General features: G+C 39.8%; 1 protein-coding gene across 3 annotated transcripts in view; it reads right to left on the reverse strand.

Moving 5' to 3' along the window:
- The window catches only part of LOC129778007 (RNA-binding protein Musashi homolog 2), a 113,865-nt gene that overhangs the window by 60,866 nt on the left and 26,870 nt on the right, over positions 1-26,129 (reverse strand). The window lies entirely within an intron of this gene.

Raw genomic sequence — 26,129 nt, forward strand, 5'->3', positions numbered from 1 at the left:
ATTGCAAGCTTTTCTTCCGGTTCGACTGGCCGATATACGTTGAAATAAAGGAAAAGCTTTGCCCAGCAAGCAGTGTAAGCCAGGTGAATATTGCGTTGTGTGGATTAAGCGCTTAAGGAGGCAGAATGGTAAACCTGATAAATTCCTTCGAGTGAACTTATTTGTGCGCTGCAGCGGAAGATGACATGTAGCGCTAACCATGTTTTCTAGAGAGAAAAATCCCCAAGAACATCTTTTCGACAGAAGAGTGGCAATTTGTGCTAGGGAAATAAAAAATAATCATTGTATCCTAGCGAAAAGCTGCTCCATTCGATACGTTGGTTAGATCTTTGCAACAGTTGTCTCCGAACTCATCGTATTGAATTCTGAGAAAACAAACATATTTACTCCCGCACCGAAATCCGATTGGTAACGGTACAATGTGTATGGGGGATAAAACCTATTCCAAATCAAATTCTATTTATTTATTTGTGGCAAACTTAACCCACCACACATTGACAAACGTTCTGTTGAATGACACACTCTACACTATACGGTGGGTGAACCTTGCCAAGCAGTGAAACGAGATGAAATAGACTGCTGTTGCTCGGGAGGAGTGTTGCGTAATGTCAAGCGGCCTCCGTTCCCGCGGCCCGCGTGTCGTCTTCTTGCTAACCTTCAACAAAATATTTGCTCACGACGAATGGAATGCTTGTTGACGTCCATCAGAGCATGCAGAAAGCATGAAGGATCATCACCTTGCAGTGGGCAGCCGGTAGCCGGTAGCATGCAAGCGAATCTAGCGCGCTAACATTTACATTTCAATCCGAAAAACTCTTACGAAGAGTGATATCACCCAATTACGCTCTGCGTCAGCATGTTTCTGTCTGGCACCGAATCATAACACACGGAGTCATGATGAGAAAAAGTTTCACCATTAATCGACGCGCGAATGGCAAAGGCAGCAGCACAATCAGCGGCAGCCGGATGGGAATTGAGTTGCTGGAAAGATGTTCTCAGAATAAGCTAAACCTAATTATTCACAGGAATTTCCTTTTTTTGTGCCTTTTTTGTGATGATAGATTCCGGGATTTGTGTACTTCCGCTCATGCGGATTACAGGAAAATAAACAGGAAACAACGCACATCGAAAGGAATGTTTAAATGATTAAATGTCAAACAGAGATGAACAAAATATGTTGAATAATCTTGTAAATCCTAAAAGACAGATTTGAACGATACATTTCATTTTTTGACAAGTTTTTTTATTTAATTATTAGTCTGAATAATCCCATTAACAATAGTTTATGATTACTCACAAAGCCCGCAATTGGAACTGTTATTTCTGTAGACTGGAGTAACAAATTTCCTTACACTTAATTATCCGTTTCATAAAGGCATAACTATTGCAACTATTGCATAACTATTGCAACTAAGGCATAACTATTGTAACTATTGCAATTCGTGGCTTTGTGTCTGGTATTGTATTACTGAAAAAATACACTTTATGGGTAATCACAATGAACCTGTTGAGTTGTAATTAAAGAGAATAGAGTAAATAGTTCGGTCATCGCAACATTCGATAACATTCACAATTTCATTCTAAACAAAAAATTACGTTCTTTGTCAAATCTGATACTGATACACGGGTCCGAAATTTGATTTTGCGTGACTTCCAGCGTAAGGAGTATCAACGAATCATTGCTGAGGAATATACGATAAGCCGTGGTGCGGTCTAGGTGGTCATTCGGAAGCATCAGATGCTCGGCAGCATGGCCGATCGACCGGGAAGAGTACCGAAACGTACGACTGATGCAGGAACGTACACGCTAATCATCCGGAAAGTGAAGAAAACCCACGAACGACCATTCGGGCGATTAAAGAAAGGTTGGATCTAGACCTTTTCAATCGCACCATTCGACGACGCTTTGTGTGACTTGAAGGGCTACTTCGCCAAAAAGCGACCGATGATCAGCAACAACAACAAAACGACCTCAGTTTGCGAAGGACCATGTCAACAAGCCGCTGAAATTCTGGTCGGACGAGTTCAAGTTCGAGCTGTTGAACAAGAAAAGGCGACTCCGAGTGTGGTGGAAGAGCGACGAGAGCCTTAAGGGCCGTCATCTACAACCAACTATGAAACAAGGTGATGGGAGCATCATAGTGTGGGGCTGTTTCTCGTGGGCTGGGGTGGGAAATTTAGCGCAGGTCAACGGCATTATGACTGCCGATGGTTACATAGACATTTTGTGCGAGAACCTGGAAGAATCCATGCTGAAAATGGGACTGGAGGGTAACTATACCTTCCAGCAAGGTATGAAGCTGAAGCATAATGCGAAGAAAATAGTAGAACTTTTCCGATCAGTCCGGATCAAACCAATGGTGTGACCAATCAAAATCCCCGACTTGAATCCTATTGAGAATTTATGAACGAATTTGGACTACAAGATGGACAAAACTGACATTACGAAGAAGCAAAACTGTTTTGCTGCGTTGAAAAAGGCTTGGGACGAGCTGAACCCCCAACACCTCCGGAACCTCGTGGAGAGTATGAAACAGCATTGACAGTTGGTTATCGAGATCAAAGAGGGTCATATTGACTATTATTTTTTTTTATTTGTCTTTTTTCAAATAAACCATGAAGTGGATTTTTTTACGTCATATCCTTTAATTTGCCCATTTAGGAACAAGTCATTCTGTTTTTCTGAAAAATAAATCAACGATACTGAAATGGCAAAATTATCTACTAATTATCTACTTTTACGTAGTTTTGACTGGAATACCGAAAAGCTCGAAAAAAAACTTTTAATATTGGAACACTTTTATTTCGAACGGGAGTTGATTTTTGTTTGTGCCCATCACTGTCACACCGGACCGGACAGCGGAGACAGTTGATATTGATCATTGTTGAGTTATTTATAGAACAGCAGCCCGATGTTTCTGCAGAGCAGAGCAGTTGTATGGATGAATCGATCTTTGTTCCACCGTGATCGATCTTCATCGCGGATGATGGTTGCGTGGACGTAGTTATTCTATAACAACACAAAGATGGTGGTCAATTGAGGGCCCTTAGTTTGAACTCACGATTTTTTTTCTGTTATGTCTATTTAATTCGAAGGGTGTTACAAATCGACGTCAACAACAAGATTTGATATATTTAACAGTTTATCTTTGATAAAAGCGAAAATACAAGCCGGAGAACTGTAAGTGAGAAGGGTGTATAGGGTTCCGGTACGATAACATCCATTCCACGCAAATTCACACTTACTTCGTATCGATGAAAGCCGCTTAGTGTGACATCAGTGTTGAAAATGCTATTTGATTTTTTAGTTAACTATTAGAAAAGCAGTTAACTGCCAGCTTTACGAAGCGAGATGATAATAACAATTGGATGATTGTTTTTTCAATCATAGATGCTTTTAAGCAGAGAGTTCATTCGCCTCTTGTCATGAAAAAGAAAAATTTGAGAAAAACTAGAACACTTTTAAGACATTGACAAAGACTAGCGCGACCAGTCAACAGCGTTTCTCAAATCTGTTCAGACTGGTTACTGCTCGGTGACTTGTGTTGATGAAGAGCGAAATAAAAAGTCCATCGGAGCATTAGTCTGAAGCTCTGAAGGCTTGATAAGTAGGTATTTATGTATCAACCTTACGATTCAGATCGGATTTCAAGTGATTAGTATCTGGTCATGTTTATGGCGAATGACTTTGTTGGTGAAAAAATCATCTCACGAACCGACCGATCAACCAAGGTAAAGTCAGCATGCTTTGATGATGAATATGCAATCCGTCTTTGTTCATTCCACGAAGCTAATTAAATCAAGTGATTTTGATGGAGGCGATCTGGCGTAGTGGTAATATCCATACCCCTCACGCTAAAGGTCACAAGTTCAATTCTCACTTCCGACATTCTTCCATAAATGGAAGTAAAAAATGACGAACCAGCCACATGTGTTGAAAGTCACTTGTATCGGAAGAGACTGTTTGAACTTTTTTTTTCTTCTCAGTGTCCGTAGAACACTGCATTAGCATTTCGAGTGAACTGTTCACGCGCGACTGATTCGCAATAATGGCGCTTTGAACTTTTCAGTTCATTCGCCACTAACCTTGTAAAAAAGATTTTTAAGGGAATCTTAAACGCCTTCTTACGTAAGCCTTGGGAGAGACCATTTAAAAAGCTTTGAGAAAAGTCGCTTACTAAGGGATGGCCCAGTGACTTGAGAAAGAAATACGAAGTAAAAATGCATGTCCTATGTTTTTAGGCATTCAATGTTATGATGGAATTTTCCACAATTTAGTTAAGATCGTTAGAGAGGACAGCAAATAAGTCAAGAGCCATTGATAGAAGGTAGAATGATTGAAATTCAGGTTTGTGTAAAAAAATTCTAACTGAAGTTATACATCATGCTTTGACGAGTGGAATCGTTTGACATAGGACTACGTCTTTCATTTCTGTACCGGGGTGTAAATTAAAGGCTTCGGAAACGAGAGCGTGACGCTTGAAGTGCAAGGTTTTGAATGTTGATACCTTATTGCAGGCTGAACGAAGTGCTATGATAATCACTTCAATCGAAAGACAAAATGTCCAAGAGTTATATGATTGTTAATTATTGACCAGAAAAGTTGTTCCAATAGTTTAAAACTAACTTTGAAAACAAGTTAATGAAAAAATCCGAATCCGTATGTAAGCTAACGTCCGCCAGGGTGTTTGTGTTTGTTTCGAGATTGAAAAGTTTATATTATTGAATTCAATTTTTGAGTTTTGAGATTTTTTAAAACTTTATTTAAAATTTTATTTTTCCTAAATAGTGCTGTTTTTCGCTGTTGCTGTTTTTTGGCTGATTTGGTGTGGAATTACTCTGTACTAAAACAAAAAAACAATGTTGCAATACGAAAATGAATGTTTCCTAGTTTCCTTCAACGCGGAGAGAGTAAATTTAAATTGTTACACGATAAAAGACAGTTGTAGAATCGACTTGTATTGGCATCACAAAATATAAACTTGAAAGTGAAAGTAAAAAAAAGGATCAATTCGGAAGATAGTACACAAAAATAAATACCCGGTTAGAAAATTAATGAGAATTCATAGTATGCTGCCGAAAAACATTTATGTTGTTGCCATCAATTGCCTACGTGATCAAAACGTCAAACGGAAGAACCCCAAAGAAAGCTTCGCTTCATCCTTCAATCAACGTCGCACGCAATGTCTGAGAAGGGGGAAGTGGGAGGTCTTACAACGACGGTGGTTGACTTCCGCACTTAGTCGTACAACCCCTCCCCCCTCCTTCCATTCGGTTAGTTTTCCTGCGTTACCAAAGACGCACCATCGATGAAGTTGTCTGAGATGAGTTGTCTGTGTTCTTTTTGTTAGCGTCGCTCGCGCATTGGAGCTTCTCCAAAAAATCCATTTTCACCTTTATTGAACCCATCCAGACGAACTCTCCACCTCATAGAAAACCCTCTTCAGCTGCCACTCCCAGTCTCCCATCCGGGCACTGTTCTGTCACATTTTGAACACACTGTTTTGTCCGGTCGACTGGTTCGGTGATAACATTATGCAACCGTTTTGGCGATAGGCACCTATTTATATAATAAAACCTGTCACGACGATGTGATAAAGTCGCGCGGAAAGCAGCAGAAAAAGGCTCTAATGGAAAAATCAATTAAATCCTATCTGGCTTCTCAATATCCGATAGAAGATTATTCTACTTTACACTGATAATAGTATCTGCCGTACGCTGAGGACCTTCTTTTCTCCCAGAGCAAACACTGTCCTGGCTAATGGCCAAGTTCCCACATTGACAATGACGAAGGGAATAGATTTCCCCTATGTATTTGGTTTAACGCCCCATTGAGGTGTATATAAACAACTGGTAAGGTGTCGAGGTTTGTGTGTATGAGTGGCTTTTCACTAGGAACCGCATTACTGACCATGGCAGTAAAATAGGAAGACGATAGATGGAGCGATTCCCACAGCCGACAACTACAGCTGTTCCATGTAAAACGTAAAACAGCACGCTTTCCCTGGAGCCAGCTTCGTCCAGTGACACTCTGGGTCGGTAATTTGCTATAGTACAGCTCAGGCAATAATTAGTTTGCTTGACCAAAAATTATTTTCCTACCATTATTTGGTCCACGCCGAAACCTGCAGGTAGACGATATGGGTTGGGTCGATGGAGAAGATAAAGCAATGAGGAAGATTAAACCTGTCACGTGATGCTCACACTCTGCTATCCCTACCAGCTGCGAATGCTTAGAGTGCTTGTATGTCCTTCGGGAAAAGTGTCAAAGCCGTAGACCCGAGATTTGGACTGGACCACCGTTATCAAGACGCAACTATGGATAGCAAACTGGACGATATTCACTGGATTTCAATGGCTCCAAAAGCACGTAAGTGTCCGTAAGTCTCGACACGTGTGTTTGGTTTGTGGTGTTACGGAAGGAGGAAAGGCAGAATATTTCAATCATCGGTGATAATACGACACAAGATGGAACTGTACATCATCATTGGAACTACATAGTCTGACAGGCTGCCGGTTGGTGTTTTTAAATGAGTTATGTTCTTTCTTTTCAATTTCAGTTGATGATGAGTTGACATTTTGGCTATATAAGGGGCCAAATGTGTGACATACATGAGATGAAGCTTAATGAAGAAAAAAATGCAGCATCATTCTGAGCGATTTGACATTTAACCAATGAAGAAAAATACGGAAACGAATAAGACCAGGGAGAATGGGATGATAAAATGTTGATCAATGACTACAACTACAGGAACAGCTTATGTAATTATATTTTCATGGATTATTTGCATGAGCAAAAATAATATGAATCATGATCATGACAATGCACAGAAAGTTAACAATTGAATGTTTAGGAAAAACTGTACAAGACGGAATTTTTTTTTCATCAAATGTGGTCGTCTATCGCCTCCTGAGATTCTGGATAAATTCATTGTTTTCATGTGAGAAAGATGTTTTCTAAATTTAATAGGATGAATCTAAAACTTGACTCGATTATATACACTCTGTCCTACTTCTATAAGACTATAAGAATATATTTCGTTGTACCATAAAGCGTTAGAATTTCAACAAGATATTTTCATACATTGTTGAATGCTTAGAATAAAGTATTAAAGCTTTTTTTCGTCGCTGAAGATAACTTAGCAAAATAAATAAAGGGTGTGTCACATCAAATTGCATCATGGAAAAAACGCTGTAGAAATTCGCCCAGTAGACCGATCCTTTTGAAAATTTTAGACAGTAAAATAAAAACTATTAAACAACTTTTGGCATTTTCTTTTTATTCATACTTCGAGCCCAAGCCCGTATGCTCGCACCTTCCTCTTTACCCCGTCCATAAGGTTCTGTACAACGTCAGGTTGTAGTTTTTTTTAAACAGAAATCCATTTTCTCTTGAAGTTCGCCTCCGATTTGACAACTTTTGGGTTCTTCCGGAGGGCCTGCTTCATAATCGCCCAATATTTCTCTATTAGGCGAAGCTCCGGCGCGTTGGGCGGGTTCATTTCCTTTGCCACGAAGGTGACCCCGTTGGCTTCGTACCACTCCAACACGTCCTTTGAATAGTGGCACGAAGCGAGATCCGGCCAGAAGATGGTCGGGCCCTCGTGCTGCTTTCAATAGTGGTAGTAAGCGCTTCTGTAGGCACTCCTTAAGGTAAACCTGCCCGTTTACCGTGCCGGTCATCACGAAGGGGGCGCTCCGCTTTCCGCAAGAACAGATCGCTTGCCACACCATGTACTTTTTGACAAACTTGGATAGTTTCTGCTTGCGAATCTCCTCCGGAACGCTGAATTTGTCCTCTGCGGAGAAGAACAACAGGCCCGGCAGCTGACGAAAGTCCGCTTTGACGTAGGTTTCGTCGTCCATTACCAGGCAATGCGGCTTCGTCAGCATTTCGGTGTACAGCTTCCGGGCTCGCGTCTTCCTCACCATGTTTTGCCTTTCGTCGCGGTTAGGAGCCGCTGCTTGGTCCGCTGGACGAATGAACTTGACAAATTCAGCTTATTGGCGACATCCCGGACCGAACTTCTCCGATCACGTCTAAACTGCTTAACTACGCGCTTGTGATCTTTTTCACTGACGGAGCATCCATTTTTGCCGTTCTTCACCTTCCGGTCGATGGTTAGGTTCTCGAAGTATCGTTTTAGTACTCTGCTGACCGTGGATTGGACGATTCCCAGCATCTTACCGATGTCCCGATGTGACAACTCCGGATTCTCGAAATGAGTGCGCAGGATTAATTCACGACGCTCTTTTTCGTTCGACGACATTTTTCCAAATTTACGAAAAATTGACAGTGAAGCATGGCCAACGTGATCTATACACTCTTATCTGATTATAAGCGAAAGCTGAAGATATAATTCCTAAAAATTAAATTTCTACAGCGTTTTTTCCGTGATGCAATTTGATGTGACATACCCTTTAAATAGTAAAGAAATGCCGACTGGTCTTATACAAACTTGACACTTGAAAAATACAAAAATATTTCTTTACGCTCAGCGCTTGCACACACACAAATGAAAATCATGCAGTGTATGGTAGTTAACAATGCCACTCGAATATAAAGTGAAGCGTTGTTCGTTTACAATGACACAACGCAGCAAGATTATCATCGGGTCTTATTGAAGTTGGACAGAGTGTACAGGATTCAATTATATACAGTGAGAAGAAACAGGAGACTGTATATAATCGAGTCCACCTTGTAGTACCTTCTGGAAAGAGCGGAATTTTTGCATTTTTTATAAATCAATACATCTCAAAAATGACAACTTCTACAAACATTTTTTCTATGAGAAATTAGAGAATTGTTCGATTTTTTATTCATATGAGAAAATCGTAATAGAAATCTGAAAACATGCATTCAAAAAACCGACCTTCTTCTAAACGGTCTGTTGGCGCTTACCAATGTAGTCCTACGTTGTGTTATTTTCTACAGCTCACTCCGTAGCAGCAGAAGCAGCAGACGACGCAGGTAAGTAAAACGTTTTTCTTTCCAGGTTCTTCAGCAGCAGCAGGACGGTGAACAGCGAGGGAGACAAACAGCAGCGCACGAATGTTGAATTCCAGCAACTTCCAGGTGAGTATGCACAAACAGGTAAGTATTTTATTTCTCTACATATAACTTTTTCACAGGATACAAAATTCCCTATCGAGCTTTATCACTGCTCTGATCTGCTTACAAAGTGGAACTAACTTGATACGGTTCGGTTGACTCGGTATTAATCACAATCGTTATCAGTCGTCGGGTTGCCAGAAAGGCGAGATAAAAAATCTCGTCTAAACCGCGCCAGCTAGCACAAGCTATGGCGTGGGCATAAAATAAGTATTGGATTCAACACGGTCATTTCAGAAATGGTTCGACATTTTTTTCATGAAGAACTGTGTACTTTCTTGATTTTTTTTAATTCATACAATTTCCTAAATCCCTTAGGCACTCACGACTTCACAAAATACATTTCTAAGCACCGGCTTCGTATAAAATTCAACCTCTCATCGTTTCTACGAACATTTTTCTTAATGTACAAAACAGAGACCAAATTGCAAATTATCAAGTGTTTGATTTTCATTGAGGGTACCAAAAAAAAACACATCACGTATTCACGGAATACTTTTAACATGAATACCTCTTTTTTCTGCAAGTAGATTTGAATGATTTGCGTATCAATTGAATTGGGAGTTCTCGATGATTTTTTTATTTGGTTTGCTATTCATTCCCAATCCTTGAATAGTTCAATATAACGAAATTGGAAACATTCCCATTCTCCTATACAGGCAAACCTGTTTTTGCGCGATCCCCCATTTTTGTGACCCTTTTTTTATTAAATCGGAATTTGAGTCACACAATCCAACCGCACGAATTAAACCATACAAAAAGCGTCGCACAAATGAGGAATCGCACAAAAACAGGTTTGCATGTACATGTTTTTTTTCTGTGCTTTGCAATTCGCGTCGTCAAAAACGAGCGTAGAGGTGAGGCACAATTCAGTTGTTTCATCGCAACCTAAGCTCTGCCTAGTTAAAATTATTAAGAAAAATGATTTTCTACTTTCTTCTATTTCTTCTATTCTAGTCGATTTCAATTCTAGTCTTCCTTTAACCAGCGAGCACTCAATAGCTTCTATGAATGCTATGAATGAGCTGAAAGATAACATAAAATGTTCTGCTCCCCAATACATGTATATCATTTGTATAATATATATGCTAGAGCCAATATGAGGGAGCGAAATAGGAGACAAATTTAAATGAAAGCATATGAAAGCTTTTCGTATAGTTTGCCAAATACACGGCCCAGACAGAGAAAGATATATTCTCGTTCATGTTCTTCTTTATCGTCTTAGAAAACACCTTCCAACTTCATTTTATAATGAGGTGTAATATTATCACGCTCCTTTATAATAGCGCTGTTATTTATAGTTATTTATATTATGTTATAGCTGGCAGCTATATTGATAGCGTGGTCGTGTAAAGTAACTTTGCATTCCAGCCGGCCTTGGTTCGATCCCCATTGACGTCGTATGGACTTTTTTTTGCACAATCCCAAATGAAAAGAGAAAAGAAAACAAAAAGAGATGACTGCTCGCATACGTACAAACCATTTTTAAGCTTTTAAAATAGCTCATTATTTGCGCATTTGACTCTCATGCACAGGAAATGGCATCTTTTCTGCTAAAGATGACATGTTTTCTGCCAACGCTAGTTCGGGTGTACAAAACTATTCAAACCATCGACCCTTGTCAGGGCCTCAAAAATTTTCTAATGAGAATTAATTCCAACCCTAATATTCATATCCGAATTGATAAATAAATTGAAGTCCTGCGTCGGGAACGAGGTCGTGAATGATTTTCTGAATTGTGCCATTTGAATTTTACCCCATAAGAATGTTATTCCATAAGCTTTTTGGACGGTACTGAGGGGATGAAGGATTGTCATTTCAGAAACTAACAAACGAAAATGAATTTTTACTTATTCATTTCGCTTCAGCCGGAGTTTGATTCATTCATTCTAATCTGTCGGGGTAAAGCGAAAATATATTCGTAACGCATAGTGAAACACACTTTTCTTCTGTTTTTTTCAATACTGCTGTTGTTTCTTTCCAATTTAGAAAATAGAAGTTTTCAATGAGGATTGGGCTATAGTCATCAAAGCCAGTGTTTATTTCACATGAAAAAGATCGCTTGATAGTTTTATCAATTTCATATTTCACCAAGATAGATTCCCGAACAACTGATTTTTTACGCTGACCTGCTACACAGGGCTCAGCAGTCATATTCAACTGAGGATGGTCAGGGGACTATGAAGAAATTAACATTCGTATTCAGTAGGAAATGAGTTTAGGCTTATTCCAGCAGCTTATCCGTCACCATGACTCAACAGTCATTCGGGCGTTTAGTTGCTATCTTACTATACGACTCGACTGTCTCATTTCATTCTTCCCCGTCAAATTTCATTGCATATTGAAGTGACTCCCCCCAAAATAAATTCGTTTCTCTCTCTCTCATGTATCAAGTATGCATGTATCGATGTTTTAATTCAACGTGATTTGACATATACTACAGGTGAGCTAGATATGTTTGAATCGTTCACGAAAATTACTCACACATATAAAATAGCGTGCAGAGTTGTGTTCAGAAACACTGACTAATTTGTGAATTTTGTAGATATAAACCCGTTTTTCTGTATGTTTTATTTTCACAAAATTAAACTTGTAGACAAAAATTTTAGTTTACAATTCCTCCCAAACTACACGCTATTTACTCATACTAACACGAGGATTTTAATAGCATACCTGGTAGCTGTCTTAGTTGGTTGGTTTGAGTTCACGGTGGGCAAAGAGAGATGCTGTCCATTAGTGGTGTAACTACTTTTTTGCATCAGAAATCGTGTTTTCGTTTCACTTTATATGGAAGATTGTGTACGCGGTAACGAGACTCGTTTCAGGGGGAGTAGTAGTGTGGATTGAAGTCAGGTTGAATGAAGAGACAGATTTGTATTCATAAGTCGCGTCAATTAGAATAACCATTCACTAGAATAGTTCATCAACCATCCTCGCTCTGAACGCTCGTCAATTCATTTTCTAATCAATTCAAATCATGTTGACGGCGAATGCCGAAGTAGTCCTAGTCGAAGCGAAGCTACTGAGAGGAGAGTTACCTCACCTTATTTATTTGATCCAGCGAATAAGTTTCGAATACAACAACGAAACTTTCACTTGAATATAAACTTCTCGAATAGAAGAGTGTTTCAATTCGCTCTGAATACGACGTTGAAAACATCGTTTCAGTGTTGAGAATGATGAACAAGTTGAAAAAAACACCCACGAAGAAAGGAGAAATTTTCTCCATTGAGCGTGAAAAGAGAACAACAATATATTGGGCCAGCGTGAAAAAGATTCGAATTTAAATATATTAGGTCCATTATTTAGTGATAATTTGTCAATGAGAGTGACTTTGTAACGTCCTGATTGAAACATTAAATAAGTTCTTGCAGATTTCAAAAAGATCGTGTAACGAGAAGTACGTGCACATCGTTCAAGGTTTAAGCACAACTACAAGGAAGCCCTACACATCCAAGCTTGAAATTCAGAGCCGAAGTGTAAAGCACTTTTCATCTGTTAAAGTGTGAGTTTTGAACCAAGAATAGATTATTTGCGGGAATTTTTAATGTACTATTTTACTTTTAAAAAATAAGGGGGGTGGTGGTGTTATATCTAGGATACTACCGCAAGGTTCACGTAGGACTACTGTTGGCTTAGTAATCATTTGTTGTAGCATCTGAATCATTTTTTTTAATGAATGTATATTTTGAAAGATTTCTAATGAGTCTTAGCAAGTTCAAGAATAGAACTTCATTCGTGCATATTCTGCATATTCTGAATTTCTAAACTATTGAAACAAATTTTTGGATACGTATGTAACAAACATCACTCATAGACCTTTTATCTTCCGAATAAAATAATTGTCATACCACTTCCTTCTAACGGAAAAGTGATATTGATGTCCAAAATAGTCTGATAAAATCTCACCGCATTGAACCAGTTTCACAAATAGGAATAATTGGCTGATACTAAGAAGATTTATTAAATTAGAGAATCCATAGAAGCTTCCACACGGATCCACTCGAAGTGTTCGGTAACATTGGTGTACGATCCAGTATGACCCTTTCCTGTTCAAACCAACGGTCCTACAAAATCTCTGGTGCATGAATCGATTCCTCTTTGAAAATATCCAACATAAAATTCTCTATTCTATTACGTGATCAAACATTCCCTCGTAATCCGTCTCGAATTATTATCCAAACATCGTTTCGCTAGAGGTCATGGGAGCGTAGCGTATTGACATCCACACGAACAGGTATCGAAATGAAAGACGTAGTCCTACGATTTGCGATAACAAAACCAGTTGTTCAAACCACAAACCAGAATATCTCTATTGAATTTAAACTGATGCGATTATATGGAGTATTATTCGTGCATGCTCTATGAGCAGACATGCGACATAGTGATTTTTGAGCACGACAACGCATGGCCACATGTGATAAAACTTGGAAACGATTAAAAAAGAAGTCTTACCTCATTCGTTTCATTAAGCAGATGTTACCCCTACCGATTATCAATTGTTCCGATCAATGACACATGGCTTGGCTACAAAGCACTTCTGTTCTTTTGACGATGCTCAAATATGGATAAATACACGGTTGCATTACATTTCTTGCTAACAATGAGCCAAAAACATATAATCATCTAGGGGCGAAGTGTGAAATGGTAAGCAGTTCACACTTACCATTTAATGAGGATACTAAAATATGTTATACAACAAATTCCACTTCAATTTTATTTGAATAAACCTCGGAGCTCATCATAGTTTTGCTGATAGGCGGCGACTACTATGCAAATAATTTATTTTTAATTTATTACACGTTCTATGTTACAAGCATCATTTACACCACACAGCCCCGCCGGACATTGAATCCGATAGAGGAAACTTGCGACTCAAACGAATGCTTGTGCTGTTACATCCAAAAAGCGATCATTGATATTTCTCGCTGAGGCAGATCATAAAATAATAATAATTTGGTTTCTCGTGATCACGAAATCAGTTGCTTCTAGCGCGCGTTTAATGGCTGTGATCTGTACACGGTCACCGTAAATCCGCTTAGTAGTAAATTCGCTCTTAACACGTTAAACGTTTTAATATGTTCACGCTTCAAAGCAGCGCAGAAGCGTAAATTATAAAAAATGAACTCTCGTGACATCTGAAGAATTCATTAAGTAACACTCGTTTATTTTTGAGCACACTGCATTGTCCCAAGTAGGGAAGTTATAGAGGAATGCTTCCTAATTCTGGGCCATCTCAATTTTCGAAAATGTAAAGTAAAGTGATGAATGGTTCGCACACAAACCACAACAGCTCAGCTGCTCTGCAGCATTCGTTCACCTTTACGGGCTTTGTTACCTCGAATGTGAATTGGAGAGCGGAAATTTGTTTCTGCCGCCGCGGGTCATTCTCATTGCCTTCACTAGATTCAGGGTCACTAATCATCATCATCATCATCGTCGTCGCCATCATTGCTGGCAGCAACAGCGCACACACAACACGCTCGAAAACATTCATGTTTCCGTGGAGAACCTCTGTCTCTCACGCGAGGCGAATGACTGCTGAAAACAGAGAAATCAAATAAAGCGTAAATCAAGGATCCTCCAACCGACCGCGCGCGCGATTGGATTACATCTCTGAGTGGAGAGAACGCCAATCATATCGAGTCGGAGGAGTAATACGCGTCACATTCACAACCTATTCTTTGGAGCTAGGTCAATTCGTGAAACCAAGGGTGGGGGATGGGATTAAATGCGAAGGAAGTTGAGCATTAAAAGAAGGTCTAAGAACTGTCCTATCCATCTATTGTGGTGATTACGTGAACCATTGTCGAAGGGAATCGAGACCGAGGATCGAGGATGAGGGAAAGGTCTGTTGTCATAAGCATGGTTCTATGGCCAACAAATTCTAGCTACTTAGTACGCGACGCGTGTATGACTTAGAACAATAATCTTTTTTTTCCAACACACATGGATACGGAAGAAAGCCAGAGCAAAAAATGCTGAAGGCTGAGAGAGGGGGAAAATGCTCTTTGGGTCGCCCGGTGTGCGCGGAACAGAGATGCCAGATCTACGGAAATATCCGCAGTCTGCAAATTTCGTTTGATTTTTACAGAGATACTACCAACGTGTGTTGTCACTTGCCATTGTCAGCACTGTAAATTGTACCCTAACTCCCTTCTAGAACATCAATCAACGGAGATTCCTGAGATTGAACGCACGATCGTTTGCCTAATAAGCGCGCGCACAACGTTTGTGGCTACGGAGAACATTAAAACTGGTTTCTTCCAACTTCTTGGGTGTCTGGTACAAAAGCCTGTGTTCGGAAAGAACTTCACAAAACTCAATTTCAACTATTTTGCTATTGAAAAATGATGAATGTTTTAAATATCAGACAATTCTCCGAATTTTTCTTCGAAAAACTCTTCGCAAAAAAAAATATTTTTTTTCAAACATCCAAACAGAAGTAAATCCTATGTCAGAAAAATCTTGCATTTCTGACGCAGAGCCTCATTCTCGTATTTCACCGCCACAGCACCGTGTGAACATAGATGGTGAAATAAAGAGAGAAAGAAAGAGAGAGAGAGAGAGAGAGAGAGAGAGAGAGAGAGAGAGAAAGAGTATACATGATTGAGGAGAAATGTTGCAAATATGATAAACATGATTCAACTGATCCACTACTGCGGGGAATCGATCTAAATAGTCGATCCAGACATAGTTAGATGTCACTTACGTTGTGCTTCACATAAAACGCAAAAAGCACAAAGCTCGAAGGCAAAAATTCTCGTCATAGTTAGTTACCAGACCTATTCATCTTTTCTCTTTGTATATCCAAAAAGAGACGAACAAAACTGCTTGAATAAAATTTTGCTACTCAACAATAGTGGCCCCCAAAAAAACCATTCCATTCTGCATGTTGCCGTTTTGTGTCTGTGAATTTATACACAAGTTTCAATTCTGGATTTACCTCTTCGGTACGATCTCGGTGCTTTTCGCTCTGATTATGCTTTCGTTCAACCCAACTCAACCCCTCCACCGCCGCACCATGGCCGCCTCTACGACCTCCTGTACCCCTTCTCTCACCCCGCAAGTTCCAGCGCTTCGCTAATTCTTGTTCCACTCTCCGCTTTGTAGTTCTTTTCATTTACTTTCGATCTCTTTGTGCTTTGCTGTGTGTACACTGTAAAAGTAGGTATTCCTCCTCTAGCGCTTTGTTTGCAACGACCGACAAGCATTTCTCTGTAAGCACACACAAGGTAACAACAGATGTACCATCCGATTCTTGACTCGGAAGACTACGAGTAGAAGGCAACGTAATGTACAGGGATAAAGGGTGTTGCTCCATTGGGGGATCTCCTCATTGGCCTTCTTCCTCCAACCGTCGCGCTCGTTTCCACCCCAGACTCATGACTGTTGCATTTGCGTCACTTACAGGCAGTGCCCGGCTGCTGTACACGAGATGACGAACGACCACGCGGAGAACGGAACATATAGCACACATTGTGTGTATCAATGGTAGAGAATATGTTTCGAATTTTTGCTATATTCACTTTCCTCCTCCAATCGCCGCACTGCCACTCGAGGCTTCTTAGTGTGTTCGGGTCGTACCCACCGCCGCCGCCAGCACTCGACGAGGGTTGTAGTTAAATGTGGTTCTGGCAGTCCATTACTACGGTTTAGTTGTAACCGGTTTTTATCCCACTTTCAGAAATGGCCTTTAAGTAATACTCCTATGAAAAATTACCCGACAGACGCAATGTACACATTTGAATAAGTGTGTAGGGTACTGCAGTTACAGCCCGAAAAGTTCCGTCGTTAGTCCCCTCTCGTGGGTCCTCTTTGTTAGTTTTGTGTTTTTCGAAGAGCATCAGTGTGAGCCATCGCGTTCAGTGGGGCAGAACAAGAAAGAACACACTTTGTGGGGCGAACATATTTCTGTCCTTATTGCAAACCGTCAAATGGACAACGACCGTATGCTGGGCAGTTTTCTTCGCTTCCGTAGTCTTGTTATGTTGCTCTACTTCGAATATTTGCCACCCATTCTACCAACAGACCCCCCACTGCTTCCTAGCCCCTAAAGAAACTTCTTAGTACATACTTTTATTCCAGTTTCAGTTCAACGTTCAGCGCAACAGAGAATGATGCGAAAAATAAAACGAACGTCTCCGCCGAGGGAGTGCGCTAACCACTTGTTTGAGTGGTGCTGTTGTGTATGTCGTTGTCGTTGTTGTACTGATTACCAAGCGGGTACCATTATTGCTGGTATTGCTGGTATTGCTGCTCTCTGCCTAAACAGTTCGTTGTGTTGTAAGATGCCATTCAAGTTAGTTGATCTTCTCCGAGACGCCCAGAAGAATCGTCATCGTGTCTTATTGCAGTGTTGCTGTGAAAGTGATGTTGAAGCGCAAGACGCGCTCTGCATAAACGCTATGTGCTCCAGTTTGGCTCAATCATGTTATCATGTTTGTATGCCCTTTAATTTTATGTTTTAGGACTGATTATCAAATACCCAGCAGTTTGGTTTTCGCAAAGGTAACCAAACAAATGATTGTCTCCCGCGTTACTTGCCTCCGAAATTCAGAATACCTTTGGCCATGAAGAACAAATGGCTTCACGACCATAGATTTGAACCAATTTTGTATATCTTTCTGTATAATTTGATATCCGAAAATCATATACCCCCTTTCTTGTGACTACAGAGGATAATGTCTCGTTGCTTACTTATAGCCTTAGGGCGCATGAAAACTCACAGAATGGGTTTTGAAATCCTTTAAGCTGTTGAAATTAGAAGGTTCACTTTCCTAAACGGCGTAGAGATCGATTCACTGATTAAATCGGTACCAATCGATTTTTGAAAAATCGAATGCCATTGTTCATAAACATATGTTTCTGATACACCATACTTTTTAGGTCACCCAAATTAAGTATTACGGAAGATAACGTTTGCATTAAATAAAATTGACAAATATTGTCGATTTTTCATGGGTTTACCCTCACCCGAACTGACGAAACTACCCATGTAGCATCAATTATAGTAACCCATGAGTCAGCAGAAAAAAATTGACAGCTCTATCAGTCGAACTCTAACCGTGATGGCGAAAACAGTGAAGCTACTCTGTTCAGAAGTGTGCGCGTTCAAAGAACGGTACTCCGCCGCGTCGAAAACGGACATCGTGCGGCACTTTGTGGACGCTGGATACGCCCGTTCCGGCATCTACAACGTCTTGACACTATTGGACAACAATCATAGCATCGAAAGAAAGACAGGTTCCGGACGGCCGACGATCCTGAGCGACAAGAACCTCCAAAGAATGTTGAAGAAGAGAATCGAAGGAAAAATGGCTACATCACTGCGTGCGCTTGGCTGGGAGGTCGGTGTGACCGGTTGCACAGTGAAAAAGTACCTGGCAAACATGGACATACATGTCAGGAAGCGGATGTCCCATCCACTGGTCTCGGAGCTGCAGGAAATGATGCAGCGACAGCAGCTGAATAAGACGGTCATGTCGAATTTCCCGGCGAATTGCGACGTGGCGGTGTTGATGGACGACGAGGCCTATCTTACCCTGGATGCCAACGACTGACAAGGCACTTCGTATTTTACTTTCCCCACGAAGGAAGTGAGCTACGAAGTAAAGTTTATTTCACACACCAAGTTCCCCAAGAAGGTGCTGCTTTAGCTCCGGACTGACCGGACTTTATAGTGTAGAAACAAGATTGATCAGTCATCCAGCTAACGACAAGTCGGCAGCGAGGATTCTCAAATGGCCATTCTCAAGGCTGAGAAAGTTTGTTTAGTTTTCCAAATTTTCAAGGCCAATTTCGAATGAACTGAGACATTTTAAAGCTCTTATAACTCAAACCATTATGATCATCATCATTCAAGCTGCAGTCTCGCTCCAGTTAGCGGACAGCAGTATTTCTCACTGCTGATATCAGACACAGATGTTTTGCTCGATACAAAGAAAGAATGGAAAATAGATATCACACACAGTGGTGCAATCTTGTTCGATAGAGGCACCGCGTTGATTTTCATGCCGGAGGAGTACTTACGTACTTTTTCACCACATCATTGCTGCATCTGTACTGCAGTGTATGTTTGAAAACTTGGAAACGAGAACGTTATTTTTGAAGTACAAAGAATCGAGCGAAAATATTTCTTTGGTGACCGAACGAAGTGGTATGACAATCGCTTTCGAAAGACAAGTTACATGTTTGTTACTTATTGTCCCAAAAACTTTTTTTCCATAGTTCAAAAACTGCTTTGAAAACAAGCTATCAAAATCACAAACACCTATAAATGTGCTTTAAAATCCTCGGCTGATGCATGTCGTCGGATGACCGTGAAAGTACCATGAATATAGTACTCGGTGTGGCCAACCTCAGTTTTTTTTTTGCTACCGTGTTGAACGGATGTGCAAATACGTGTATTCGCAATATGGACACAAATCTTGTGTGTTGTTCCCGCCCAACCCATCGGTCCTTCTCATGATCACCAAAACTTTCGACTCTAGAGTTATTTCAAAAATTTCGATGCATTCTGAAATAATATCCGAAGTAATAAAAAGCTATTTTTATACCTTTTTGCTGAGCGAGAGTTTCTGTGAATTTAGAAGTGTGTTCGAATTTATTGACGTAATGATGATGATGTTTTGAACGACAAGGGCTTTCTCAGACTTTCAGACTTTCTCAGTTTATTCGCCTCAGGCCTTAAAAAAAGTCAATTAGGAAAACTAAAAGAAATACGGTCTTGAGAAAGATCATATGGAAAGCCCTGCTGCTGCCATCTAGTCGCTAGCAGTATGATTGATAATTCGTAAATGAGTAATTGGTGACCTTTTCCGATCGAGTAATAAACTTTCGTGAATTCAAGCATTGTTTCCAGGCTAAAGGTGGCGTCAAAGCATAGCGAAATTCAAGCAAGATGTGAAGAAGATATAAGAGTTGCGTTCTTCAGAGTAAAATTGAAGGTGGAAATTTGTTTCACAGCGGCTACTGTCGACACCGCCACCCTAACGAACCCGATTCGGTTCGGATTTCCTGTTGTCGTTTTGAGTGTTCTTTGGAAGCGGTGGAAGTTAATTTTGCTAAGAGGTACTGAAAACCTACTTTGAAATTCAGTAAGTTCAGTGTTTCACTGTCACTTTAGACAGCGAGCTATCAACAGAAAATGTTATTTCTGAGAGATCGTTGCTGCTGCGCTTTTTATAGCTTCGCGAAACGTTATGCCCCTCACTCAGTGAAAGCATCTATTCAAAGGTCCTTACCAGTGCTACCAAATGTATGTACCGTCCTGAATAATATTTCGGACAACATAATATTTCGGACACTTTGTTCTAATATCTTGAAATGCTTAATGCACTGATAATATAACTATAAAACCAATATCACAATTGCATCTTTAGAGTAATCCCTTGGTTTCACTATCATTTCATATGAGAACTACATTTGAATTATAACATAATCGGCAAAAATCTATCCACACTAACCACTATCGTTTGTGTTTGAGGTTTGCTTAGCGTGAGCACGTAGGACTTACCCGTTCATAAATATTTAAATTTCTCCCGTGTTTCATCAGTTATCATCATCGTTAACAGTTTACTGTGACTGCTTGGTAAGTGTTTCGCAGTTGACCATCAAATACAATCAAGTGTAATGTAATTTTCGTTCAAAAAATTACAAAATAAAATGTCAGAAATTTGAATTCAGTCTGTCCGAAATTTGATTTAGTGTCCGAAGTTTGATTTTTATTCGCTTCATTTAAAAAGCATTTTATTCGCTAATTTTCTTATGTTTTCAATCAAATAGGTACCACAGTAGAAAGCTTAAAAGCATATTGAACTAATTTATTAAAAATATCAACCAAATAATACCTGTGCATAAAATTTAGACCTGTTTTCTGCATCATATGCCTTAAGCGTCCGAAATATGATTCAGAACGGTACCATAGATCTTCACTCCTGAATTTCTATAATCATTGTTTCTCTCCGGTTCTGATTTCGTAGTTCTTTGTCAACAATGCGATCGCGTCATGGATACCACCCTTCTTTCTTTTTTTACGGCCCCAGATGCCATGATAGCAACGACCGGTGCAAAAATGGGTTGCTATCCAAAATAACAACGATTGAAGTTGTGAAATTACCAATGTTTATAGCAACCCACCGGTGGGGATACTCTTATACTCTCGCCCGTTACGATGAGTTGCAATCTTAAATTGCAATTCTTTTTTTCTCCTTCGTGTCCGTAGAACACACTGCATTTACATTTCAAGCAAGCGAATTACGCGCGACTTATTCGCAATGTTATATATTATGCCTTGTGGCTACACTAGTTGCTCGTTATTGACACCACGGGTGGAAGTGCACGAGGCGAATGTGTCGGAAAATGTGGATACTCTCAAATTTCGTCAATTTAAACCATTTGCGGAGAAAGGAATTGTAATGTAGAGCATTTCGGTAATGTTCGAATGGATGGAAAATCAAATTAAGAGTGAGAGGTAGATCGTGCATGTTGCTATACAAAATCATCACACAGATTAAATTTCTTTCAAGCAAATTTATATTTTTTTTGTTATTTCAATCTTCTGCTTTCAAAGCAGTTTCGGGAGCCAATAAGTAACATTAACTTGTACACCTTTTATCTTTCAAACAAAGTGATTGTCATACCACTTCGTTCAATCGGCAAAGGACTATTAACACCCTCAAAACTATACAACCCAAATGTAACAAATGCAAAACCCACGAATTCGGCCATTTGGTATTCATAAGAGCGGAACTACTGATCAGTCCGACCATATGACAACGAACGGAACAAGTAATCGGACGGTACAATATCCGAGGAATATGACGGGTGCGGTCGTTCTCCCCTTTTGAGTATTTCCAGGTTGATTAGGTTTTACCGGTTTTGGCAAAGTTATACCGTTTTTCTTTTGGTTGTTGAAATGAACCCATTTTTCATCACCCATCACGATGTGAAGAATCTCGTTGAAGTTTTTGTTCACTGACGAAACAATGACACTCAACATCCCTTGGCTTCAACAAACCATAGGGAACCCAAGTTCGTTGTTTCCGATTCATTCCCAACACTTGTAATTACTCCAAAATTACTTGGAGGGTAATTCCTAATGCTGAAACAAGTTCTTCTCGCGTTTGGTGCTGATCCTTATAAGCAGTGCATACAACTCGACATCTGCGATGTTTTTTTCTTCATTAAAGAGATTTTCAACCGAAGGCTGATTCATCACATAATTGAATATATTGATTCCAATACTACAATAGACAAAATAACCGATGCTTCGAGACAATATTACACACGAGGAATATGAGGAACATACATGAGTGAAATCACAAATTTTTTGGAGGATTCCCGCTCCCCGTTCAAATTATGAACATTGAATGAATCTAAAAAACTACTGAAAAAACTTTTATCTAGCATGAATTTATACGGCCATCGTAGAAATCATTGCCAAAAGCATACTTAAAGACGAACAACAAAAAACATTGGTATTCACACTTAGAAGCGCCTTGTATTTTCCCAATCCATTAAGCATTCCTTTCATAACACCAGAAAACTTGTTTTTTTATAAAATATAAGTCGTTCCAACAGAACCAATACTCGAATCGGCCTTGAGCGTGTTATTCTCAGCCGGAATACCCGGTCGTTATTCCGGGAGCCATTGCACATAGGGGTATAGACAAGCGCTGATTGCTTTGGTCTGATGACAAAACACCATCATCAGCTGCAGATCGGACAAATGATGAGTTTACTACGGTATGGCGTAAAACCAGTTTATTTTTCTCTCATTTCTGTCGAACTCTATTCTTCGATGGTTACACGTATACCTAAGCGTAACTCGAACCGCATTCTCGCAAAGCTCACACGCAAAAAGATTCTACTGGTGGTCGGTCACGTTACAATCCAAAGGTCAGTAACAGCATCATCGAGCGCAACGTGACCCTTGAAAAGTTCGTAGCCTTTGTGAGCCGCTGTGAAAACACAGGTATAAAGTACAACCGGCCTACTGTTGTATTGGAGTCCAAAACATCCAGCAGTAGCAGCAGCTGGAAGAGAAACTTCTTGTTCCTCGAAACAACTAATCCCTACTAAGAACAACCATGAGGGGTTATGATGTTGAAGCCATGGTGCAAATATTGTTATAAACAGGTCTGCGAAGAAAAAAAAGAACCGACGGCCGGAACAGGGCAGGTAAGGCAAAAAACGTGATATTTATTCCGCACATCTCACTCCGCCGTAGCCGCATTGATCAATCGCGGCCGAGCGGTTGAAACGGAGGGAAAAAGGTGAGCTGGGGCGATATTTATAGTTTCATCAGTCCGGTAAATTGTATCCTATTGGTATTTCTGCACGAGCTGGCGGTATGGGCAAGAGTGCGTCAAGAAACGCCACATCAAGTCTATCAGTCTGATTTTTTCTCTTTATGGCTCTTTCCCTCGGTCTTGATAAAAAAAGGGAAGATTGCAGCCAGTCATCCACCCTCATCGGCAACGGTGTGCGTGGGAATGAATGTAACGAAACGACGAACCTCTGCAAGAGACGTCGTTAAATGTTGATCCGTGTGTACCATACATACACAAGCCCCTCCAATGAGAATCGCCAGGCAAACCAACCTTTGCTTTCGGAAACTATCAACATAATAGTAGCTGGCTGGCTGGTTTTCCTGCACACCATGGCGAAGAATTAAAATCTAGAAACTGAATCGGAACACAATGAAGCCATTGGGCAGACAGAACAAACCCATGAAACGAGGCCATGAACTTTTGTTTTGATGTGCCTGACGACAACGTTCATCGTGGGGATCACCACCACCACCAATTGGAGGTGATTTGATATTTTGAATGTTACATTTGAAACTGTTCCGAACATGGATAAAGATGAAAACACACAGAAGCTATGCTTTGCGAGATAATCCTCTCATAGTTCTTACCAACTAATAAACATCATCATATTGATACTTTGGGGGATATGTTGACATTGCAGAGAATAGATTCTCTAATCTATTGTATATTTTTATTCAATATGAGTTAGTCATCCATTTTCATTTCACGCTCAGAAGCAAACATTCAGTTTCTAATGCTCGGTAATTGGATGACTGTTGTCTATTGTGTGTCTTGCTTTCTTTATGCTAGATACATCTATCATCCCAAACTATTTTCAACAAATTCATAAAAATAAAAATTAACTGTGTAAATTTTGACTTCGCTAACTTCAGTAACGCAAAAAAATCGAAGAAATACATGTGTTAAATTTGAAGCTATACACTCAATTTTTTGGTAAATTTTGGTAATTTTTGGTGTAATCGCTTTGTACTGAGAAGCCTGGGAAAACCGTCATTCCGGATACTAGAGGTGAATGAACTTTCGCGATACGAGAACTACGTAAAAATTAGATTTGCAATAATTTCAGAGGGAAATGTAAAATACAATGATCTTTTGACAACTTCAAATATTTTAGTAGTCCTAGGCATCATATCAAACGTAAAAGGACGTTCATCAAATTCATTTGTAACGAAAAACATAATCTATTACAAAAATTTCGATGCATTCTAAAATAATATTCGAAGTGGTCAACAAGTGGATTCCATAAAATAATTTTGTAGTTCTACGTCGAAAATATGCGATCGTATCCTAGATACAACCCCTTACATTTTTTTCATAACCGGCATGATAATGTGAGACGCTAACCACTCGGCCACAGGCGCTCAATCGATAGACATATGTTAGCTATATAAGTAATGAAAAAAATGCATTGCACCACTTTTGAACGTTTTTTGCGTTACATTCCTTTAGACGCAGTCAGTATCTATCATTACGTCATAGGTTTTCCTGTTTCTGAACTGCTTTTCTGTTATTTACAAATGATCCGTCAGCATCATTTCTTCAACAACAACACCCTTGAAAACAAGGTAGAAAAGAGTCAAATCTGAGTCCTGAAGGGTTTGGGTCAATCCAATAGTCAGATTTCTCGACAAATCAATCGGTTAGAGAAGTCGTTCGACATGCCTGAAAATTCCCAAACTTACAAGATTAAGGCTACGTGGAATACACAGAAAAAAACAAAGGAACAAAAAAATAACTACTTTTTTTCACTACTTTACTACCTCAAGACCCATCCAATCGAATACATCGGCTTTTTGAGCCACATCCAAAATGATTTTTTAGCACATGTTTTGGCATCCCAATTAAAAATACATTAGATTAGCTTAAAAATAACAGAAAATGTGCTACTCTCCCATACTGGTATAGCATTTGCATAATATATATGTTATAACAATATAGGAGCAATATGAGCGAGCGAAACAAGAGACACATTGAAATGAGAACGCATTAAAGCTTTTCGCATACTTTGCCACATACACGGCCCAGACTGAAAGATTCACGTTTATGCTTTCCTTTCTACTATTAGAAAACATCATTTTATAATGAGGTATAATATTATCACGCATTTGTGCAACAATACCAATGGCTATGTGGATAGGGTGGTCTTATAAAACAGCCTTGCATTCCCCGCTGACAATGTTTGTTCTTTTTTTGGGTACCCAAGATTTTTTTAAAGCTTTTGAAAAAGGTGCTTTTGTTTGTTCATTCCACCCCTCAGCACACGAAAAAGCTTTTTTTTCTGTCGAAGATGAAATGTTTTCTGCCAACGCTAGTTTTGGTATAGGACTACGTCTAACAGGTATATAGGGGGGTAAAAATAAAATCTAAACACTTCTTCTTGAATGGCGTTAACGTACCCTGTGGAACTTTTGCCGTCTCAACGTATGCATTAACACTTAGTAATACTTAATTGAGATTTCTTAAGCCAAATAACTTGAATGTATTCCGCGGGGTAAGCTCTAGAGAATACGCGTGACCACAGTGCAAGTCGATGGAAATTTCTCTGACGAAAAATCCCCCAGCCAGAACGGGAATCAAACCCGAATATCCGGCATGATAATGTGAGACGCTAACCACTCGGCCACGGGTGCTCTTATCTAAACACTGAACATGTAGTAAAAATGATAGATTTCGAATGCTTA

This window comes from Toxorhynchites rutilus, chromosome 3, assembly GCF_029784135.1.
Source record: "Toxorhynchites rutilus septentrionalis strain SRP chromosome 3, ASM2978413v1, whole genome shotgun sequence".
Classification (NCBI taxonomy): domain Eukaryota; kingdom Metazoa; phylum Arthropoda; class Insecta; order Diptera; family Culicidae; genus Toxorhynchites; species Toxorhynchites rutilus.